An 18,392-nucleotide genomic window follows, 5' to 3' on the forward strand; every position below is an offset into this window, starting at 1 on the left:
CATCTGCATGGCGGGCGCTCACGAGACAGGCCGGGAGCAGGCTCTTGGGGTGCGGGAGCCGGGTCCCAGCGTCTACGGCCATACCACCCTGAACGCGCCCGATCTCCTCTGATCTCGGGAGCTAAGCAGGGAGGGGCCTGGTTAGTACTTGCATGGGAGACCTCCTGGGAATACCTGTAGGCTTTTGCTCGCCTCTCCTTTTGCGCCGCCGCCCCGGCGTGCCTCCCTCCGAATCCCTGCCGGCCCTTGCCCCTCTGCAACCCCTGCAGCCGCCCAGCCAGCCGAAGGTCCCCCTGGCCAGAGGAGGGACAGCCGCCCAGCACTACAAGCTCGCATCCCCGGCCGCACACCAGGCCTGTCGGCCAGGGCTCCCCCCCTCTCCCTCTTCTTAGTGCTCTTCGCCGAGGCAGGCCGTCAGCCTGCAGCAGTCAGCCGCGTCTAGGTCGCCGCCGCCGCCACCGCCATCGCAGGGCTCCCTCTCGCTCCCCGACCCTGCCGCCGCCGCAACCCCCAACGCCCAAGCCCAGGGCTGCCTGCCGGCGCAGGCTTCCACCAGGCTCTCTCCATCCCAGGACGTGCCGGTCCTTTGCACCTCGGCCCGAGCCCAGGGGACGCCCATCCCTGCGCCTGCCCCTGGGCCCCGAGACACAGGATCGGCGTGTCCTCGGGCAAACGGGACGCCCACCCGCCCCGCCCCACCGGAGTCTTCTGTCTCCGCGGGCAGGCACCTCTCCCCACACCCCCGCGCGTCCCCTCCCGTCTCCCACAAGAGCCAGGAGCCCTCCCTTCCCGCCGGCCACGGTGTCCCCGACACAAAGGGCACAAAGAGCCGGGACAAACCAGGGGACGGCGGGAACAGCACCCCAACACACCACGCGCCATCGACTCCAGGGGAGACCGCCACAAGGGAAGAGCAGGCACGCAGGCACACAATCCTCACAACCAGGGTGCCTGGGGGCTGCCACTCTCCTCCCGCGGGCGGGTCCCTGGGCGGGGCTCAGAGCCCACTGGCCCTCCGGAGACCCTGGCGGCCCGCCCCGGGGGCTTCAATGGTGACTGCCAACGCCAGGGCAATGCCTCCTTGGCGGAGCCCAGCCCCGGGCACGACCACACTCCGGTGGAGAAGCCACCACTTCAACACAGCCTCAGTGCGTCTGTCCCAGTCCGTGTGCCCGAATGTGCGTCCCTCCCACCCTCCCCCACCCCATGTCTGTCTGGCTCTGTGACGTGCCTGTTGGGTTCTGGCTCTGGCTCAGGAGCTCTCTCCCCGCGTGCCAGCCCCCTCTTTCTCTGTCTCTGTCCATGTCTCTCTGTATGTCTAGACACATACATGTACATATACGTGTATATTTCCATCTCGCTCCCTCTTACTCCTCCTCCCGTTCTGTCTGTCTGTCCCTGTCCTGCGGGGACTCTAGTCCCTCTGCCCGCACAAGAACGCAGGATTTGGCGAGGCCAAGAAGGAACACCCACAGAGCCACGGATAGGGGTCTCATAGCACCATGTCTCACGGGCGGCTGGCTTGGAGACACGGCAAGCCGGAGCCGCCCGATCCCCCACCTGCTGGCCGATTCTCTGCCAACCAACAGACCCACCAAGCCGGCCCACTGCAGTCCGCGCCCCTCTGCAATTTGCAGTCCACCATCCGCGCTTCCTAGCTTGGCCACCGCAGCTCTGCCGGTGTCCAATGGCCAACTGGCAACAGCTGAAGGCCAAGCGGTAACAGCTGATGTCAGTGCAGCCCCACGCAGTACCCCCGTCCCCCGGTACCCCCGTCTCCCCGTCACCCCTGTCTCCGTTCCCCCGGTTCCCCGTCTTCCTGTCCCCCATCTCCCGGGTCCCCCGTCCCCACGTTCCACCATCCCCCCTATTCCGGTCCCCCCGTCCCCTGTTCCCCCCGTCCCCTGATCCCCCTGTTCCCCCGTACCCCCATCCACCCTCTCCCAGTCCACCCGTCCCCCGGTGCCCCCGTCCCCCCAGTGCCCCATCCCCCGTCCCCCGCTCCCCCGTCCCCCCAGTCCACCCACGCCCCTGGTCCACCCGTCCCCCATTCCCTCATCTCCCGGTCCCCCCCTCCCCGGGTCCCCCGACCCCCGTTCCCCCGTCTCCCGGTCCTCCGTCTTGCGGTCCACCTGTCCCCCGGTCCCCCAGTCCCAACGTCTCCCCGTCTCCCCGTCCCTCCTTCGCCTGGTCCCCCCGTCCCCCCATACCCCCGGTCTCCTGTTCCCCGGTCCCCCGTCTCCTGGTCCCCCGGTCCCCCGGTTCCCCCGGCGCCCAGGCGCCCTTCTACCGGTCCCCCCGTTCCCCGGTCGCCCCGACTCCCGGTCCCCAGTCTCCCGGTCCCCTGTCTCCCGGTCGCCCGGTCTTCCGGTCCCCCGGTCCTCCGTCCAGTGTTACCCCCTTCCCCCGGTCCCCCGGTCCCCCCATCTCCCTGTCCCTCTGTCTCCCGGTCCGGCCGCACACCCATCCCCCCGTCTCCCGGTCCCCCGTCTCCCGGTCGCCCGGTCCCCAGGTCCCCCGTCTCCCGGTCCCCTCATCCCCTGGACCCCCAACCCCCGGTCCCTGGTCCCCCGGTCCCCCAGTCCCCCGGTTCCCCCATCGCCCTGGCCCCCGTCTACCGATCCCCCAGTTCTCCGTTCGCCCCGTCTTCCGGTCCTCCCGTCCCACAGTCTCCCGTCTCCCGGTGTCCCATCTCCCGGTCACCCCGTCCCCGGTCCCCCGTCTCGCGGTCCCCCGTCTCCTAGTCGCCCCGTTCCCCGGTACCCGATCTCCCGGTCCCCTCATCCCCCAGTCCCCCAACCCCCGGTCCCCCGGTCCCCCCGTCCCCCGGTCCCCGGTCCCCCGGTCCCCCCATCTCCCGGTCCACTGGTACCCCCGTCCCCCCAGTCCATTCATGCCCCTGGTCACCCCGTCGCCCGGTCCCCTATCCCCCGGTCCCCCCAACCTCCGGTCCCCCGGTCCGCGGGTCCCCTGGTCCCCCCATCCGCCGTTCCCCCGGTCCCCCCCGTCTCCGTTGCCCCGGTCCCCCCGTCCCCCGGTCCCCCCGTACCCCGGTCCCCCCGACCCTCCAGTCCCCCTGTCCCTCTGTCTCCCGGTCCCCCCGTCACCCCGGCCCCCCGGCCCCAGGTCCCCCATCTCCCGGTCCCCCCGTCTCACGGTCCCCCGTTCCCCCGTTTCCCGGTCCCCCCCTCCCCATGTCCCTCGTCCCCCAGTACCCTCGTACTCCTGTCCCTCCATCCACCGGTCTCCTGGTCCCTCCGTCCCACCGTCCGCCAGTCCCACCGTCCTCTCATTCCCCCAATCCCCCAGTCCCCCAGTCTCCCTGTCCCCCAATTCCCCGGTCTCCCTTTCCCCTGGTACCGTGTCCCCCCATCTCCCGGTCCCCCCGTCCCCTGGTCCCACTGTCTCCCAGTACCCAGTCCCCCTGTCCCCCCGGTCCCCCGGTCCCCTTGTCCCCCCATCCCCCAGACCCCCGGCCCCCCGGCCCTCTCGTACTCCCGTCCCCCCATCTTCCGGTCACCCCTTCCCCCCGTCCCACATGCCCCCGTCTCCCAGACCCCCCGTCCCCCGGTTCTCCCAGTTCCAACGGTCTCCCTGTCCCCCTGCCCCCCTTCCCCCATCTCCTGGTACCCCGTCCCCCGGTACCCCCGCCCCGGGTTCCTACAGACCCACCGTTCTCCCTGTCCCCCCTCTTACACCCGTCTCCCGGTCCCCTGTCCCCCGGTCCTCCCGTCCCCCGGACCCCCTGTCCCCCCGTTCTGTCTGTCGGTCCCTGTCCTGCGGGGACTCTAGTCCCTCTGCCCGCACAAGAACCCAGGATTTGGCGAGGCCAAGAAGGAACACCAACAGAGCCACGGATAGGGAGCTCATAGCACCATGTCTCACGGGCGGCTGGCTTGGAGACACGGCAAGCCGGAGCCGCCCGATCCCCTACCTGCCGGCCGATTCTCTGCCAACCAACAGACTCACCAAGCCGGCCCACTGCAGTCCGCGCCCCTCTGCAATTTGCAGTCCACCATCCGCGCTTCCTAGCTTGGCCACCGCAGCTCTGCCAGTGGCCAATGGCCAACTGGCAACAGCTGATGGCCAAGCGGTAACAGCTGATGTCCGTGCAGCCCCCACGCAGCACCCCTCCACGCGAGGCCCAGAGCCTGGAAAGTGCTCTCTGCAAGTCTGTCCCCACAGTCCCCGTCTGTCTCTCTCCACCTACCTCTTGCTCCGTCTCTGGCCTTCTCTCATCCTCTCTCTCAACACCCTGGGTCAGGAGAGGTGATGTGTAGCCAGTGAAGTGACCAGTGATCGGGCGGGACGCCGGTCGCTGATGAGGGGCGAGGGCCCAGACAGAAGGCTGTGTGACGAAGGGTGGCGGCAGTCTGGAGGTGCTGCCCCCTGGTCGCGGGTGGCTCTCCCTGGCTTTGGGCCAGTGGGTGGGGCCGGCCAGGGCCAGGGCCTGGGTTGCACGTCCCTAGGGTGGAGGGGACTGAGAGGACCCTGCGACCCCCTCGGTGGCCCTGAGTGGTGGGGACAGCACAGCAGCAAGGAGGGTGTGCGGTTGTGGGGCTGGGGGGGGGATGAGAGGGGTTGGGGTAGGGCGGCGTGGTAAAAGCCATTCCGGGCGTGGGGAGTCCCAGGATGCCAGGGCGCCCAGACATATGTCACAGTCAGGGAAGTGACAGAGGCCTGTGGAGCCACTGGGGGGCGCGAAGGGGCCTCGCTGCGGGCCAGGAGTAGCCCGTCGCCCACACCAGCGGCGACCGGAGGAGGCGGGGAGCGGGCGGGAGGCACTCGGGCAGACATGCTCGCCACCCGAGCGGCCCAGCAGCATGGCGCGTGCGCTCAGGAGGCAAGTCGGGAGCAGGCTCTTGGAGTGCCGGGAGCCGGGTCCCAGTGCCTAAGGCCATACCACCCTGAACGCAGCAGATCTCGTCTGATCTCGGAAGCGAAGCAGGGTCTGTCCTGGTTAGTACTTGGATGGGAGACCGCCTGGGAATACCTGTTGGCTTTTGCTAGCGTCTCCTTTTGCATCGCCGCTCCGGCGTGGCTCCCTCCGAACCCCTGCCGCCCCTTGCCCCTCTGCAGCCTCCCAGCCAGCCGCAGGTCCCCCTGACCAGCAGAGGGTCAGCCGCCCGGCACTACAAGCTGGCAGCCCCGGCCGCACACCAGGCCCATGGGCCAGGGCTCCCCCCACACACCCTCCTCTCAGTCCTCTTCGGTCCCGCAGGCCGTCATCGCGAATCCTTCGCCGACTCGCGGTCGCCGCCACCGCCGCCTGCGCCAAAGCCACCGCCACCACCGGGCTCCCCACCCCCCCCACCCCCCCACCCCCCCACCCCCCCCCCCCCCGCCAGCGCTGCCCTCGCCCCCGCCCCTGTCCCCGCCCCCGCCGCCGCCACCGCCAAACTCCCTCAAACTCCCTCCTGTGCTCTCCCCACCTCGGCCGCCAGCACCGCGCTCCCCATCTCCGCCACCAGTGCTGCCCTCTCCCCCACCCCCGCCCCCGCCGCCGCCATATCCGTACTCCCTCAATTCCCTCCTCCGCTCTCCCCGCCTCCAGCACCGCCATCTCCCCCGCCTCCGCCCCAGACCCCCGCAGCCACCATCGCCATACTCCCTCAGTCTCCCGCCTCTGCTCTCCCGGCCTCCGCCGCCAGCACCGCCCTCACGCCCTCCCCCGCCCCCGCTGCCGCCATTGCCGCACTCCCTCAATTCCCTCCTCTGCTCTCCCCGCCTCCAGCACCGCCATCTTCCCAGCCCCCGCCCCAGCCCCCGCCGCCACCAATGCCATACTCGCTCAGTCTCCCACCTCTGCTCTCCTGGCCTCCGCCGCCAGCACCGCCCTCACGCCCTCCCCAGCCCCCGCCGCCACCGCCGCCGCCATCGGCCCCCGTGTCCCAGCGCCCACCGTCAAAGCCCCCATTGTCGCCGCCGCCATCGCCGCCCTGGCGCCATCCACGCGGTTGCCATCGCCTACCTCGCCACCCTCCCCTGCCTCCGCCGCCGCCGCCGCCGCCGCCGCCGCAGCCGCCCCCGCCGCCGCCGCGGGGTCCTCCCACAACTCCCAGGCCCAGGGTTGCCTGCTGGTTCAGGCCTCCACCAGCCTTGGGGCTGCGGTTGGGGGTAAACCTGGTGGCGGTAGGGGGGCGGGTTGTATGCCGGTCTGGGTGCCGGGAGTCCCAGGATGCCAGAGTTCCACGACTTCTGGCACCATCAGGGAAGTGGCAGTGTCCCATGGAGCCCCGGGTGGCGCGAAGGGGCCTCGCTGTCGGCCAGGAGTAGCCCGCCGCCCACGCCAGGGGCATTAGGAAGAGGCGGGGAGCCGGACTGGGGGGGGACGCGGTGCTGGCAGAGCCGGCCCGCGGGTCGATGCTCGCCACCGGAGCGGCTCATCTGCATGGCGGGCGTTCACGAGACAGGTCGGGAGCAGGCTCTTGGGGCGCGGGAGCCGGGACCCAGCGTCTACGGCCATACCACCCTGAACGCGCCCGATCTCCTCTGATCTCGGGAGCTAAGCAGGGAGGGGCCTGGTTAGTACTTGCATGGGAGTCCGCCTGGGAATACCTGTAGGCTTTTGCTCGCCTCTCCTTTTGCGCCGCCGCCCCGGCGTGCCTCCCTCCGAATCCCTGCCGCCCCTTGCCCCTCTGCAACCCCTGCAGCCGCCCAGCCAGCCGAAGGTCCCCCTGGCCAGAGGAGGGACAGCTGCCCAGCACTACAAGCTCGCATCCCCGGCCGCACACCAGGCCTGTCGGCCAGGGCTCCCCCCCTCTCCCTCTTCTTAGTGCTCTTCGCCGAGGCAGGCCGTCAGCCTGCAGCAGTCAGCCGCGTCTAGGTCGCCGCCGCCGCCACCGCCATCGCAGGGCTCCCTCTCGCTCCCCGACCCTGCCGCCGCCGCAACCCCCAACGCCCAAGCCCAGGGCTGCCTGCCGGCGCAGGCTTCCACCAGGCTCTCTCCATCCCAGGACGTGCCGGTCCTTTGCACCTCGGCCCGAGCCCAGGGGACGCCCATCCCTGCGCCTGCCCCTGGGCCCCGAGACACAGGATCGGGGTGTCCTCGGGCAAACGGGACGCCCACCCGCCCCGCCCCACCGGAGTCTTCTGTCTCCGCGGGCAGGCACCTCTCCCCACACCCCCGCGCGTCCCCTCCCGTCTCCCACAAGAGCCAGGAGCCCTCCCTTCCCGCCGGCCACGGTGTCCCCGACACAAAGGGCACAAAGAGCCGGGACAAACCAGGGGACGGCGGGAGCAGCACCCCAACACACCACGCGCCATCGACTCCAGGGGAGACCGCCACAAGGGAAGAGCAGGCACGCAGGCACACAATCCTCACAACCAGGGTGCCTGGGGGCTGCCACTCTCCTCCCGCGGGCGGGTCCCTGGGCAGGGCTCAGAGCCCACTGGCCCTCCGGAGACCCTGGCGGCCCGCCCCGGGGGCTTCAATGGTGACTGCCAACGCCAGGGCAATGCCTCCTTGGCGGAGCCCATCCCCGGGCACGACCACACTCCGGTGGAGAAGCCACCACTTCAACACAGCCTCAGTGCGTCTGTCCCAGTCCGTGTGCCCGAATGTGCGTCCCTCCCACCCTCCCCCACCCCATGTCTGTCTGGCTCTGTGACGTGCCTGTTGGGTTCTGGCTCTGGCTCAGGAGCTCTCTCCCCGCGTGCCAGCCCCCTCTTTCTCTGTCTCTGTCCATGTCTCTCTGTATGTCTAGACACATACATGTACATATACGTGTATATTTCCATCTCGCTCCCTCTTACTCCTCCTCCCGTTCTGTCTGTCTGTCCCTGTCCTGCGGGGACTCTAGTCCCTCTGCCCGCACAAGAACGCAGGATTTGGCGAGGCCAAGAAGGAACACCCACAGAGCCACGGATAGGGGGCTCATAGCACCATGTCTCACGGGCGGCTGGCTTGGAGACACGGCAAGCCGGAGCCGCCCGATCCCCCACCTGCTGGCCGATTCTCTGCCAACCAACAGACCCACCAAGCCGGCCCACTGCAGTCCGCGCCCCTCTGCAATTTGCAGTCCACCATCCGCGCTTCCTAGCTTGGCCACCGCAGCTCTGCCGGTGTCCAATGGCCAACTGGCAACAGCTGAAGGCCAAGCGGTAACAGCTGATGTCAGTGCAGCCCCACGCAGTACCCCCGTCCCCCGGTACCCCCGTCTCCCCGTCACCCCTGTCTCCGTTCCCCCGGTTCCCCGTCTTCCTGTCCCCCGTCTCCCGGGTCCCCCGTCCCCACGTTCCACCATCCCCCCTATTCCGGTCCCCCCCGTCCCCTGTTCCCCCCGTCCCCTGATCCCCCTGTTCCCCCGTACCCCCATCCACCCTCTCCCAGTCCACCCGTCCCCCGGTGCCCCCGTCCCCCCAGTGCCCCATCCCCCGTCCCCCGCTCCCCCGTCCCCCCAGTACCCCCACGCCCCTGGTCCACCCGTCCCCCATTCCTTCGTCTCCAGGTCCCCCCCTCCCCGGGTCCCCCGACCCCCGTTCCCCCGTCTCCCGGTCCTCCGTCTCGCGGTCCACCTGTCCCCCGGTCCCCCAGTCCCAACGTCTCCCCGTCCCCCTGTCCCTCCTTCGCCTGGTCCCCCCGTCCCCCCATACCCCCGGTCTCCCGTTCCCCGGTCCCCCGTCTCCTGGTCCCCTGGTCCCCCGGTTCCCCCGGCGCCCAGGCGCCCTTCTACCGGTCCCCCCGTTCCCCGGTCGCCCCGTCTCCCGGTCCCCAGTCTCCCGGTCCCCTGTCTCCCGGTCGCCCGGTCTTCCGGTCCCCCGGTCCTCCGTCCAGTGTTACCACCTTCCCCCGGTCCCCCGGTCACCCCATCTCCCTGTCCCTCTGTCTCCCGGTCCGGCCGCACACCCATCCCCCCGTCTCCCGGTCCCCCGTCTCCCGGTCGCCCGGTCCCCAGGTCCCCCGTCTCCCGGTCCCCTCATCCCCTGGACCCCCAACCCCCGGTCCCTGGTCCCCCGGTTACCCCATCGCCCTGGCCCCCGTCTACCGATCTCCCAGTTCTCCGTTCGCCCCGTCTTCCGGTCCTCCCGTCCCACAGTCTCCCGTCTCCCGGTGTCCCATCTCCCGGTCACCCCGTCCCCGGTCCCCCGTCTCGCGGTCCCCCGTCTCCTAGTCGCCCCGTTCCCCGGTACCCGATCTCCCGGTCCCCTCATCCCCCAGTCCCCCAACCCCCGGTCCCCCGGTCCCCCCGTCCCCCGGTCCCCGGTCCCCCGGTCCCCCCATCTCCCGGTCCACTGGTACCCCCGTCCCCCCAGTCCATTCATGCCCCTGGTCACCCCGTCGCCCGGTCCCCTATCCCCCGGTCCCCCCAACCTCCGGTCCCCCGGTCCGCGGGTCCCCTGGTCCCCCCATCCGCCGTTCCCCCGGTCCCCCCCGTCTCCGTTGCCCCGGTCCCCCCGTCCCCCGGTCCCCCCGTCCCCCGGTCCCCCCGACCCTCCAGTCCCCCTGTCCCTCTGTCTCCCGGTCCCCCCGTCACCCCGTCCCCCCGGCCCCAGGTCCCCCATCTCCCGGTCCCCCCGTCTCACGGTCCCCCGTTCCCCCGTTTCCCGGTCCCCCCCTCCCCATGTCCCTCGTCCCCCAGTACCCTCGTACTCCTGTCCCTCCATCCACCGGTCTCCTGGTCCCTCCGTCCCACCGTCCGCCAGTCCCACCGTCCTCTCATTCCCCCAATCCCCCAGTCCCCCAGTCTCCCTGTCCCCCAATTCCCCGGTCTCCCTTTCCCCTGGTACCGTGTCCCCCCATCTCCCGGTCCCCCCGTCCCCTGGTCCCACTGTCTCCCAGTACCCAGTCCCCCTGTCCCCCCCGTTCCCCCTTCCCCTTGTCACCCCATCCCCCAGTCCCCCCGTCCCCCCGGCCCTCTCGTACTCCCGTCCCCCCATCTTCCGGTCACCCCTTCCCCCCGTCCCACATGCCCCCGTCTCCCAGACCCCCCGTCCCCCGGTTCTCCCAGTTCCAACGGTCTCCCTGTCCCCCTGCCCCCCTTCCCCCATCTCCTGGTACCCCGTCCCCCGGTACCCCCGCCCCGGGTTCCTACAGTCCCACCGTTCTCCCTGCCCTCCCCCTTACACCCGTCTCCCGGTCCCCTGTCCCCCGGTCCTCCCGTCCCCCGGTCCCCCTGTCCCCCCGTTCTGTCTGTCGGTCCCTGTCCTGCGGGGACTCTAGTCCCTCTGTCCGCACAAGAACCCAGGATTTGGCGAGGCCAAGAAGGAACACCAACAGAGCCACGGATAGGGGGCTCATAGCACCATGTCTCACGGGCGGCTGGCTTGGAGACACGGCAAGCCGGAGCCGCCCGATCCCCAACCTGCCGGCCGATTCTCTGCCAACCAACAGACCCACCAAGCCGGCCCACTGCAGTCCGCGCCCCTCTGCAAATTGCAGTCCACCATCCGCGCTTCCTAGCTTGGCCACCGCAGCTCTGCCAGTGGCCAATGGCCAACTGGCAACAGCTGATGGCCAAGCGGTAACAGCTGATGTCCGTACAGCCCCCACGCAGCACCCCTCCACGCGAGGCCCAGAGCCTGGAAAGTGCTCTCTGCAAGTCTGTCCCCACAGTCCCCGTCTGTCTCTCTCCGCCTACCTCTTGCTCCGTCTCTGGCCTTCTCTCATCCTCTCTCTCAACACCCTGGGTCAGGAGAGGTGATGTGTAGCCAGTGAAGTGACCAGTGATCGGGCGGGACGCCGGTCGCTGATGAGGGGCGAGGGCCCAGACAGAAGGCTGTGTGACGAAGGGTGGCGGCAGTCTGGAGGTGCTGCCCCCTGGTCGCGGGTGGCTCTCCCTGGCTTTGGGCCAGTGGGTGGGGCCGGCCAGGGCCAGGGCCTGGGTTGCACGTCCCTAGGGTGGAGGGGACTGAGAGGACCCTGCGACCCCCTCGGTGGCCCTGAGTGGTGGGGACAGCACAGCAGCAAGGGGGGGTGTGCGGTTGTGGGGCTGGGGGGGGGATGAGAGGTGTTGGGGTAGGGGGGCGTGGTAAAAGCCATTCCGGGCGTGGGGAGTCCCAGGATGCCAGGGCGCCCAGACATATGTCACAGTCAGGGAAGTGACAGAGGCCTGTGGAGCCACTGGGGGGCGCGAAGGGGCCTCGCTGCGGGCCAGGAGTAGCCCGTTGCCCACACCAGCGGCGACCGGAGGAGGCGGGGAGCGGGCGGGAGGCACTCGGGCAGACATGCTCGCCACCCGAGCGGCCCAGCAGCATGGCGCGTGCGCTCAGGAGGCAAGTCGGGAGCAGGCTCTTGGAGTGCCGGGAGCCGGGTCCCAGTGCCTAAGGCCATACCACCCTGAACGCAGCAGATCTCCTCTGATCTCGGAAGCGAAGCAGGGTCTGTCCTGGTTAGTACTTGGATGGGAGACCGCCTGGGAATACCTGTTGGCTTTTGCTAGCGTCTCCTTTTGCATCGCCGCTCCGGCGTGGCTCCCTCCGAACCCCTGCCGCCCCTTGCCCCTCTGCAGCCTCCCAGCCAGCCGCAGGTCCCCCTGACCAGCAGAGGGTCAGCCGCCCGGCACTACAAGCTGGCAGCCCCGGCCGCACACCAGGCCCGTGGGCCAGGGCTCCCCCCACACACCCTCCTCTCAGTCCTCTTCGGTCCCGCAGGCCGTCATCGCGAATCCTTCGCCGACTCGCGGTCGCCGCCACCGCCGCCTGCGCCAAAGCCACCGCCACCACCGGGCTCCCCACCCCCCCCACCCCCCCACCCCCCCACCCCCCACCCCCGCCAGCGCTGCCCTCGCCCCCGCCCCTGTCCCCGCCCCCGCCGCCGCCACCGCCAAACTCCCTCAAACTCCCTCCTGTGCTCTCCCCACCTCGGCCGCCAGCACCGCGCTCCCCATCTCCGCCACCAGTGCTGCCCTCTCCCCCACCCCCGCCCCCGCCGCCGCCATATCCGTACTCCCTCAATTCCCTCCTCCGCTCTCCCCGCCTCCAGCACCGCCATCTCCCCCGCCCCCGCCCCAGACCCCCGCAGCCACCATCGCCATACTCCCTCAGTCTCCCGCCTCTGCTCTCCCGGCCTCCGCCGCCAGCACCGCCCTCACGCCCTCCCCCGCCCCCGCTGCCGCCATTGCCGCACTCCCTCAATTCCCTCCTCTGCTCTCCCCGCCTCCAGCACCGCCATCTTCCCAGCCCCCGCCCCAGCCCCCGCCGCCACCAATGCCATACTCGCTCAGTCTCCCACCTCTGCTCTCCCGGCCTCCGCCGCCAGCACCGCCCTCACGCCCTCCCCAGCCCCCGCCGCCACCGCCGCCGCCATCGGCCCCCGTGTCCCAGCGCCCACCGTCAAAGCCCCCATTGTCGCCGCCGCCATCGCCGCCCTGGCGCCATCCACGCGGTTGCCATCGCCTACCTCGCCACCCTCCCCTGCCTCCGCCGCCGCCGCCGCCGCCGCCGCAGCCGCCCCCGCCGCCGCCGCGGGGTCCTCCCACAACTCCCAGGCCCAGGGTTGCCTGCTGGTTCAGGCCTCAAACAGCCTTGGGGCTGCGGTTGGGGGTAAACCTGGTGGCGGTAGGGGGGCGGGTTGTATGCCGGTCTGGGTGCCGGGAGTCCCAGGATGCCAGAGTTCCACGACTTCTGGCACCATCAGGGAAGTGGCAGTGTCCCATGGAGCCCCGGGTGGCGCGAAGGGGCCTCGCTGTCGGCCAGGAGTAGCCCGCCGCCCACGCCAGGGGCATTAGGAAGAGGCGGGGAGCCGGACTGGGGGGGGACGCGGTGCTGGCAGAGCCGGCCCGCGGGTCGATGCTCGCCACCGGAGCGGCTCATCTGCATGGCGGGCGCTCACGAGACAGGCCGGGAGCAGGCTCTTGGGGCGCGGGAGCCGGGTATCAGCGTCTACGGCCATACCACCCTGAACGCGCCCGATCTCCTCTGATCTCGGGAGCTAAGCAGGGAGGGGCCTGGTTAGTACTTGCATGGGAGACCTCCTGGGAATACCTGTAGGCTTTTGCTCGCCTCTCCTTTTGCGCCGCCGCCCCGGCGTGCCTCCCTCCGAATCCCTGCCGCCCCTTGCCCCTCTGCAACCCCTGCAGCCGCCCAGCCAGCCGAAGGTCCCCCTGGCCAGAGGAGGGACAGCCGCCCAGCACTACAAGCTCGCATCCCCGGCCGCACACCAGGCCTGTCGGCCAGGGCTCCCCCCCTCTCCCTCTTCTTAGTGCTCTTCGCCGAGGCAGGCCGTCAGCCTGCAGCAGTCAGCCGCGTCTAGGTCGCCGCCGCCGCCACCGCCATCGCAGGGCTCCCTCTCGCTCCCCGACCCTGCCGCCGCCGCAACCCCCAACGCCCAAGCCCAGGGCTGCCTGCCGGCGCAGGCTTCCACCAGGCTCTCTCCATCCCAGGACGTGCCGGTCCTTTGCACCTCGGCCCGAGCCCAGGGGACGCCCATCCCTGCGCCTGCCCCTGGGCCCCGAGACACAGGATCGGCGTGTCCTCGGGCAAACGGGACGCCCACCCGCCCCGCCCCACCGGAGTCTTCTGTCTCCGCGGGCAGGCACCTCTCCCCACACCCCCGCGCGTCCCCTCCCGTCTCCCACAAGAGCCAGGAGCCCTCCCTTCCCGCCGGCCACGGTGTCCCCGACACAAAGGGCACAAAGAGCCGGGACAAACCAGGGGACGGCGGGAGCAGCACCCCAACACACCACGCGCCATCGACTCCAGGGGAGACCGCCACAAGGGAAGAGCAGGCACGCAGGCACACAATCCTCACAACCAGGGTGCCTGGGGGCTGCCACTCTCCTCCCGCGGGCGGGTCCCTGGGCGGGGCTCAGAGCCCACTGGCCCTCCGGAGACCCTGGCGGCCCGCCCCGGGGGCTTCAATGGTGACTGCCAACGCCAGGGCAATGCCTCCTTGGCGGAGCCCAGCCCCGGGCACGACCACACTCCGGTGGAGAAGCCACCACTTCAACACAGCCTCAGTGCGTCTGTCCCAGTCCGTGTGCCCGAATGTGCGTCCCTCCCACCCTCCCCCACCCCATGTCTGTCTGGCTCTGTGACGTGCCTGTTGGGTTCTGGCTCTGGCTCAGGAGCTCTCTCCCCGCGTGCCAGCCCCCTCTTTCTCTGTCTCTGTCCATGTCTCTCTGTATGTCTAGACACATACATGTACATATACGTGTATATTTCCATCTCGCTCCCTCTTACTCCTCCTCCCGTTCTGTCTGTCTGTCCCTGTCCTGCGGGGACTCTAGTCCCTCTGCCCGCACAAGAACGCAGGATTTGGCGAGGCCAAGAAGGAACACCCACAGAGCCACGGATAGGGGGCTCATAGCACCATGTCTCACGGGCGGCTGGCTTGGAGACACGGCAAGCCGGAGCCGCCCGATCCCCCACCTGCTGGCCGATTCTCTGCCAACCAACAGACCCACCAAGCCGGCCCACTGCAGTCCGCGCCCCTCTGCAATTTGCAGTCCACCATCCGCGCTTCCTAGCTTGGCCACCGCAGCTCTGCCGGTGTCCAATGGCCAACTGGCAACAGCTGAAGGCCAAGCGGTAACAGCTGATGTCAGTGCAGCCCCACGCAGTACCCCCGTCCCCCGGTACCCCCGTCTCCCCGTCACCCCTGTCTCCGTTCCCCCGGTTCCCCGTCATCCTGTCCCCCGTCTCCCGGGTCCCCCGTCCCCACGTTCCACCATCCCCCCTATTCCGGTCCCCCCCCCCCCCGTCCCCTGTTCCCCCCGTCCCCTGATCCCCCTGTTCCCCCGTACCCCCATCCACCCTCTCCCAGTCCACACGTCCCCCGGTGGCCCGTCCCCCCAGTCCCCCCACGCCCCTGGTCCACCCGTCCCCCATTCCCTCGTCTCCCGGTACCCCCCTCCCCGGGTCCCCCGACCCCCGTTCCCCCGTCTCCCGGTCCTCCGTCTCGCGGTCCACCTGTCCCCCGGTCCCCCAGTCCCCACGTCTCCCCGTCCCCCCGTCCCTCCTTCGCCTGGTCCCCCCGTCCCCCCATACCCCCGGTCTCCTGTTCCCCGGTCCCCCGTCTCCTGGTCCCCCGGTCCCCCGGTTCCCCCGGCGCCCAGGCGCCCTTCTACCGGTCCCCCCGTTCCCCGGTCGCCCCGTCTCCCGGTCCCCAGTCTCCCGGTCCCCTGTCTCCCGGTCGCCCGGTCTTCCGGTCCCCCGGTCCTCCGTCCAGTGTTACCCCCTTCCCCGGTCCCCCGGTCCCCCCATCTCCCTGTCCCTCTGTCTCCCGGTCCGGCCACACACCCATCCCCCCGTCTCCCGGTCCCCCGTCTCCCGGTCGCCCGGTCCCCAGGTCCCCCGTCTCCCGGTCCCCTCATCCCCTGGACCCCCAACCCCCGGTCCCTGGTCCCCCGGTCCCCCAGTCCCCCGGTTACCCCATCGCCCTGGCCCCCGTCTACCGATCCCCCAGATCTCCGTTCGCCCCGTCTTCCGGTCCTCCCGTCCCACAGTCTCCCGTCTCCCGGTGTCCCATCTCCCGGTCACCCCGTCCCCGGTCCCCCGTCTCGCGGTCCCCCGTCTCCTAGTCGCCCCGTTCCCCGGTACCCGATCTCCCGGTCCCCTCATCCCCCAGTCCCCCAACCCCCGGTCCCCCGGTCCCCCCGTCCCCCGGTCCCCGGTCCCCCGGTCCCCCCATCTCCCGGTCCACTGGTACCCCCGTCCCCCCAGTCCATTCATGCCCCTGGTCACCCCGTCGCCCGGTCCCCTATCCCCCGGTCCCCCCAACCTCCGGTCCCCCGGTCCGCGGGTCCCCTGGTCCCCTCATCCGCCGTTCCCCCGGTCCCCCCCGTCTCCGTTGCCCCGGTCCCCCCGTCCCCCGGTCCCCCCGTACCCCGGTCCCCCCGACCCTCCAGTCCCCCTGTCCCTCTGTCTCCCGGTCCCCCCGTCACCCAGGCCCCCCGGCCCCAGGTCCCCCATCTCCCGGTCCCCCCGTCTCACGGTCCCCCGTTCCCCCGTTTCCCGGTCCCCCCCTCCCCATGTCCCTCGTCCCCCAGTACCCTCGTACTCCTGTCCCTCCATCCACCGGTCTCCTGGTCCCTCCGTCCCACCGTCCGCCAGTCCCACCGTCCTCTCATTCCCCCAATCCCCCAGTCCCCCAGTCTCCCTGTCCCCCAATTCCCCGGTCTCCCTTTCCCCTGGTACCGTGTCCCCCCATCTCCCGGTCCCCCCGTCCCCTGGTCCCACTGTCTCCCAGTACCCAGTCCCCCTGTCCCCCCGGTCCCCCGGTCCCCTTGTCCCCCCATCCCCCAGACCCCCGGCCCCCCGGCCCTCTCGTACTCCCGTCCCCCCATCTTCCGGTCACCCCTTCCCCCCGTCCCACATGCCCCCGTCTCCCAGACCCCCCGTCCCCCGGTTCTCCCAGTTCCAACGGTCTCCCTGTCCCCCTGCCCCCCTTCCCCCATCTCCTGGTACCCCGTCCCCCGGTACCCCCGCCCCGGGTTCCTACAGACCCACCGTTCTCCCTGTCCCCCCTCTTACACCCGTCTCCCGGTCCCCTGTCCCCCGGTCCTCCCGTCCCCCGGTCCCCCTGTCCCCCCGTTCTGTCTGTCGGTCCCTGTCCTGCGGGGACTCTAGTCCCTCTGCCCGCACAAGAACCCAGGATTTGGCGAGGCCAAGAAGGAACACCAACAGAGCCACGGATAGGGAGCTCATAGCACCATGTCTCACGGGCGGCTGGCTTGGAGACACGGCAAGCCGGAGCCGCCCGATCCCCTACCTGCCGGCCGATTCTCTGCCAACCAACAGACTCACCAAGCCGGCCCACTGCAGTCCGCGCCCCTCTGCAATTTGCAGTCCACCATCCGCGCTTCCTAGCTTGGCCACCGCAGCTCTGCCAGTGGCCAATGGCCAACTGGCAACAGCTGATGGCCAAGCGGTAACAGCTGATGTCCGTGCAGCCCCCACGCAGCACCCCTCCACGCGAGGCCCAGAGCCTGGAAAGTGCTCTCTGCAAGTCTGTCCCCACAGTCCCCGTCTGTCTCTCTCCACCTACCTCTTGCTCCGTCTCTGGCCTTCTCTCATCCTCTCTCTGAACACCCTGGGTCAGGAGAGGTGATGTGTAGCCAGTGAAGTGACCAGTGATCGGGCGGGACGCCGGTCGCTGATGAGGGGCGAGGGCCCAGACAGAAGGCTGTGTGACGAAGGGTGGCGGCAGTCTGGAGGTGCTGCCCCCTGGTCGCGGGTGGCTCTCCCTGGCTTTGGGCCAGTGGGTGGGGCCGGCCAGGGCCAGGGCCTGGGTTGCACGTCCCTAGGGTGGAGGGGACTGAGAGGACCCTGCGACCCCCTCGGTGGCCCTGAGTGGTGGGGACAAAACAGCAGCAAGGAGGGTGTGCGGTTGTGGGGCTGGGGGGGGGGATGAGAGGGGTTGGGGTAGGGCGGCGTGGTAAAAGCCATTCCGGGCGTGGGGAGTCCCAGGATGCCAGGGCGCCCAGACATATGTCACAGTCAGGGAAGTGACAGAGGCCTGTGGAGCCACTGGGGGGCGCGAAGGGGCCTCGCTGCGGGCCAGGAGTAGCCCGTCGCCCACACCAGCGGCGACCGGAGGAGGCGGGGAGCGGGCGGGAGGCACTCGGGCAGACATGCTCGCCACCCGAGCGGCCCAGCAGCATGGCGCGTGCGCTCAGGAGGCAAGTCGGGAGCAGGCTCTTGGAGTGCCGGGAGCCGGGTCCCAGTGCCTAAGGCCATACCACCCTGAACGCAGCAGATCTCGTCTGATCTCGGAAGCGAAGCAGGGTCTGTCCTGGTTAGTACTTGGATGGGAGACCGCCTGGGAATACCTGTTGGCTTTTGCTAGCGTCTCCTTTTGCATCGCCGCTCCGGCGTGGCTCCCTCCGAACCCCTGCCGCCCCTTGCCCCTCTGCAGCCTCCCAGCCAGCCGCAGGTCCCCCTGACCAGCAGAGGGTCAGCCGCCCGGCACTACAAGCTGGCAGCCCCGGCCGCACACCAGGCCCGTGGGCCAGGGCTCCCCCCACACACCCTCCTCTCAGTCCTCTTCGGTCCCGCAGGCCGTCATCGCGAATCCTTCGCCGACTCGCGGTCGCCGCCACCGCCGCCTGCGCCAAAGCCACCGCCACCACCGGGCTCCCCACCCCCCCCACCCCCCCACCCCCCACCCCCCCCCCCCCGCCAGCGCTGCCCTCGCCCCCGCCCCTGTCCCCGCCCCCGCCGCCGCCACCGCCAAACTCCCTCAAACTCCCTCCTGTGCTCTCCCCACCTCGGCCCCGCGCTCCCCATCTCCGCCACCAGTGCTGCCCTCTCCCCCAACCCCGCCCCCGCCGCCGCCATATCCGTACTCCCTCAATTCCCTCCTCCGCTCTCCCCGCCTCCAGCACCGCCATCTCCCCCGCCCCCGCCCCAGACCCCCGCAGCCACCATCGCCATACTCCCTCAGTCTCCCGCCTCTGCTCTCCCGGCCTCCGCCGCCAGCACCGCCCTCACGCCCTCCCCCGCCCCCGCTG

The 18,392-nt window shown here is 70.6% G+C and overlaps 5 pseudogenes; all 5 read left to right on the forward strand.

The window, feature by feature from the left end:
• Positions 1 to 70: 70 nt before the first annotated feature.
• LOC148756699 (5S ribosomal RNA) lies at positions 71 to 190 on the forward strand (annotated as a pseudogene).
• Positions 191 to 4,889: 4,699 nt separating this feature from the next.
• On the forward strand, positions 4,890 to 5,009 carry LOC148756700 (5S ribosomal RNA; annotated as a pseudogene).
• A 1,445-nt stretch (positions 5,010 to 6,454) lies between these two features.
• LOC148756701 (5S ribosomal RNA) lies at positions 6,455 to 6,574 on the forward strand (annotated as a pseudogene).
• A 6,246-nt stretch (positions 6,575 to 12,820) lies between these two features.
• Positions 12,821 to 12,940, forward strand: LOC148756702 (5S ribosomal RNA; annotated as a pseudogene).
• A 4,667-nt stretch (positions 12,941 to 17,607) lies between these two features.
• Positions 17,608 to 17,727, forward strand: LOC148756703 (5S ribosomal RNA; annotated as a pseudogene).
• Positions 17,728 to 18,392: the final 665 nt, after the last annotated feature.

This window comes from Rhinolophus sinicus, chromosome 11, assembly GCF_057876585.1.
Source record: "Rhinolophus sinicus isolate RSI-liver-muscle chromosome 11, RSI-T2T, whole genome shotgun sequence".
NCBI lineage: Eukaryota > Metazoa > Chordata > Mammalia > Chiroptera > Rhinolophidae > Rhinolophus > Rhinolophus sinicus.